Source organism: Quercus lobata, chromosome 12, assembly GCF_001633185.2.
Source record: "Quercus lobata isolate SW786 chromosome 12, ValleyOak3.0 Primary Assembly, whole genome shotgun sequence".
NCBI classification, from domain to species: domain Eukaryota; kingdom Viridiplantae; phylum Streptophyta; class Magnoliopsida; order Fagales; family Fagaceae; genus Quercus; species Quercus lobata.
This window is the reverse complement of record NC_044915.1, coordinates 28679908-28684784: the sequence shown is the minus strand read 5'-3', so window position 1 is coordinate 28684784 and position 4877 is coordinate 28679908.

The following is a 4877-nucleotide window of genomic DNA, read 5'->3' as shown; positions in this document are numbered from 1 at the left end:
AGCAAAATAAGCGAATCACTAACGAACCCTTAAAGATAAGAAAATTTTAATTTGGAGTCATATAATTTTTTTTTTTTTTTTTGATAATTGGAGTCATATAATTATTACTTCATACTGTATTATCGTGTGCAAAGCATGAACATGGACCCATTACAATGTGAGACTTAGAGCATTCACATCAAACATGTCAAAAATTATAGTATTTAACAACTCAAAATATTATTTTATCAATTTTAACACTTCACTTTAACATTCCAAATTTTTAATTTGGAGTCATAGAAATTTTTTTTTTTTAATTGGAGTCATAACTATTACTTCATATTGTATTATTAACACTCCAGTTTATAATACACTATATGTCAAAGGTTTTTTTTTTTTTTTTTTACCACTTCATTAAAATATTATTTATTTATTATTTATAATTCATTTTTATTCTATCTTTCTCTCTTTCTCTGCGTGTGTTTCTTCTTTCCAAGCAAAAACAACCAACCCACGCCCTCATGGCCACCACCAGACACCACCCATTCAATGTCACCACCCTCACCACCAACAACAAACCCACAGCCAACCACCGAATCAATCAACCCACACCCACCAGAGAAAGATTTCACCAGAGAGAGATCGATCGATCCACGGCCTCAACACCCAACAACCCACGGCCTCAACCCACTAGCACGCCATAATCAACAACTACCACCAAAACCACAAACTCACCAGAATCTACCAAAACCCAAAACAACAAACTCATCCACCACCCACAAACTTATTTGAAAAAATCACAACCACCGTGATCCAAATTGGAACAATCACTTACCCAAATGACAATCACCTCCTCTGCCCCAATGCCCAATCCTCTACCTAGAAAAATCAACAAAAATGACTAGAGACCACCGACCCCCATCCAAATCCAAAACCACTGACCAAGACAATGAACAACCACCACCACAACCACCAATCTACACTTCATAGGACGCCACCGTGGCTCTAACAATCTTCAACCTCGCCCATAACACATAACACAAACTAGAGAGAGAGCAAGAGCTTGAGACAAAGAGAGGGGAAAAGAAGAGAGGAGAGAGAGCAAGAGCTGGAGAAAAGATGATTCTGGAGACAAAGAAAGAAAAAGACCCAGAGAGAGAGAGAGAGAAAGAAAATAATAAAAAATATATAGCAACTTGCTACGGTAAGGTGTTACAACTAACACCTAAATAATAATAAAAATATAGCAACTTGCTATGGTAAGGTGTTACAACTAACACCTTACTATAGCAAGTTGCTAAAACTATTAAGATTTGGCACCTTGATGTAGAGCGTCTCAGTGTACAAAGCATGAACATAAAATTTCTTATACACAAGAAATTTTAAATTTGGAATCGTATAAAATATTACTTCTTAACTGTATTATCATGTACAAAGCATGAACATAGCAAAGTTGAGAATAGATTTTTCTTTTTTTTATTTAAATATAGCAGAGTTGAGAATCGATTTTCAATTTATTTGCTACTAAACTTAAATGTTGTACATCTTCTATAGTCCACGGGGATCTAATAAGGTGTTGAAAGATAAAACTCAAAGCCATTACTCAATTATATCGATTAAATTATCGGGTACAAATCATGAAAGCAGAGTTGAAATTTATTATTATTATTATAGTAGGGACAAAGTTTGGAGCCCAAACCCGAACTGTATGGAATCCTGGTCCAAAAAGCACAATACAATGAATTTTAGGTTTAGGTGAGTTGAACAACGGCTTGCATGGGGTTAAGAAGCAATCAAACATGAATAAAAGCTATTATGATCAAAGGACCTTCCGTCCGAGAAGATTAGAATTTTACTTATAAATACAGATCACCACATTAAGGTTCTTTTACATGCTACAATATTCGCTTCTTCTTTTCTTTATGCCCCCTCTTCATGGGGGTTTTTCCACATTATATAGGTTCTTCCTGATTATCTGGACCTTACACTTATTGATCACTTGGACCCCCACTTGAGCACCATCCCATCAGACACCCCTTTCAGTTTTCTGTGGGTTGCAGCAGCCAAGGCAGCACTGTTCAAGGATCTTCTCCACATTAATGCGGCCAGAAAAGTAGTTGCAGTGCATTTAATGTGGTGGTGACAGCTTTTCCTTAGATATTTTGAGTTTTCTTCCCTTTCACGTGTTCAGGGGGCATACTTCAACTACTTGAGTATACACTTGGTCTACGTCTGCCGTGTCCGAGGAAGAGTTCCTCCTCGGACCTTCTTCTCTTTCTCTCCCACTGATGAGGCTTATAACGTAGATCATCTAAATCGTGTTTCTCTCCTCGGACTTGTTAGTGTCCTCAAATAAGACCCAAGACCCAATACATTATTTTGGGCCATAGTCCCCACAATAACCCTTCAAAACTCTGGTTTTTCTCTCCATCCGAGGAGAAAAGTGGGGTTTTGATTTTTTAAGAGATAAGACCAATTAATTTTTGGTTCACACGTGCGGGAGTGGTTACTTCTGACGCGTTGTAGATTATGAGGCGCTATTAATTACTTCAGGCGGCTTTATGTTCCCCACATCCAACGACGAAGCGCAAATCCAACGGCTGGTATTCCTCCTAGAATTTTGAGCAGGAGCAATCTTTTCCCTCCTCTCCTACTTTATAAAGCCTTAAAGAAACTCTTTTTGCCTTTCTTTTTTACGAACATCCATGAACTTCAGAGAATTTCAGTACCCAGTCTTCATAAAACGCACCAAAACTTTGATTTTCCGTAGTCATTCCTGTGAGAAGTTTTTCTTTGAAAAGATCTCTGAAAGCTTCAGAGATTATTCTATGGATACCCATAAGTTCTCATTCCTTTACATTACCCTATTTTCATCTCGGCCTTCCTCCTCGGCCCTTCAGTTCATCTAGATGGGTAAATTCAAGCGTTTAGTAGATACACCAGCCGCTATGGAGGCTTTTAGAGTTAGATACTGCATTCCGCAAGAGGTGGTTTTGGAATATTGTCCTCCGGACCGAGTACTGACCAATAAAAATGTGGGTGAAGTCGTCATTTCCGTGATTGTTTTCATAGAGGGAGGAATAACGCTTCCCATGCGTAGGATTACCCGAGATTATTTGCTTAACCATAGGTTGACACCTTATCAGTGCGCCCCCAACCTATTTAGGGTCTTGGGCTGCATAGATGCCCTAAACGAGCAGATGGGCTTAGGTCTCACATGGCACAACGTGGTTCACATGTACGAGTGCCACCATCTTGCCAGCGTGGGGTACTACCTTAAATCTCGGTCTGAGGTCGTTAGGCTAATATCCTATCTTCCTAAATCCAATAAGGTCATGAAGGATGACTACCTGATTGCCTTGGGGGAATGGAGCAACAGTCTTCATTGTCCAACTCGGGCAGGAGATCCAGGTGCGGTACCTTTAGGATCAATCCCTTGGGAAGGGGATTTAACTCTTTAGTTTTATTCTTTTTGCTTAGAAATTCAATCTTTTTTTTTTTTTAGAAAATATCTTTTTAGCAATCTAACTATAATTCCCTTCTCGGCTGCTTTGCAGATAGAGCCCATGTTGCTCCTCGGCTCAGCCATACCAATGTTCAAGCCCTCAACTACCTCCTGAGGTCAGAGATCTTTGTTCATGAGGATGGACAATTGCGTGCCGCTCACTTGATCTTGGGTTACGAGTCCTTGTCTCGCGCTTTCCTGAACGTCGACCAATCAATAAGAGCTAGTAGTTCGAGGTTATCTCGGATTGACGTGTCGAAGCTGGGATTCTTGGCTCGAAGGGACCTTCCGCCGGTTACCTTGCCCATTCTTCAGAATCCTCCACCAGCTGCACTGCCACCTCCACAAGACCATCCCGGAGCTGCAGCATCTGTTAAAGAGGAGACTGAGTCATCTCGCCTTTCACTAGAGGAGGAGATGGACGAGTTCTATTTTGAGGAAGATAACCCGAAAGCTCCTCTAATTGAACTCTCGGACGCCGAGGGCGAGCCAGATAGAAACTCCGCAATTTGGCTTCCTCCCCTTGTTATTGCTTGCCCGGACGATTCCTCCGACGAAGAGGTGGACAACATGGCTTCAAACAAAGGCAATAAAAGTTTGCGGGAGCTTATGGCTGCTCAGGGTGAAGGTGCCCATTTTCAACGTTGGAAAGCTAGTCTCTAAGGGGAGTACAGCTTCGGCCCCGTAAGTTATAGAAAAAGGAGTCTCTCCCATTGACCGTCGTGACGTAGTTCAATAGGTCCATAGGACGTGTGGTAGTTCTTCGACTCATCTTCCCTTTGCATCATCCAATCTCTTCTTTAACCCATTAACTATGATCTTATTTACAGCCTCGGTTTGCCCGTTTCCTTGTGGGTAGGCCGGAGTGGAATATCGATTCGTAATTTTCAGGTCGCAGCAGTATCTCCTAAAGGTCTTACTATCAAATTGAAGGCCATTGTCCGAGATAAAGGCATGAGGAATTCCGAGTCATGTAATGATGTTCCTCCAGATGAATTTCTTTGCATCCACGTCCCTGATATTGGCCAGGGGCTCAGCTTCGACCCATTTGGTGAAGTAATCTGTGCCGACCATCAAGTATCTCCTGTTTCCTGCTGCTTTTGGGAAAGAGCCTACAATATCTAGACCCCATTAAACGAACGGCCAAAGACTGGAGAGGGGATTAAGGACCCCTCTCGATTGGTGGATATTTGGGGCAAACCTCTGACATTGGTCGCACTTCTTGACATATTCTTGGGCCTCTTTCTGCATGCCCGGCCACCAGTACCCTTGAGTGAAGGCTCTATGTGTCAGTGATCTTCCTCCTATATGACTCCCGCAAACTCCCTTATGCAATTCTTCAAGTAACAGCTCTAATGCTTTGGGGTGTACGTATAATAGGTATGGCCCAGAA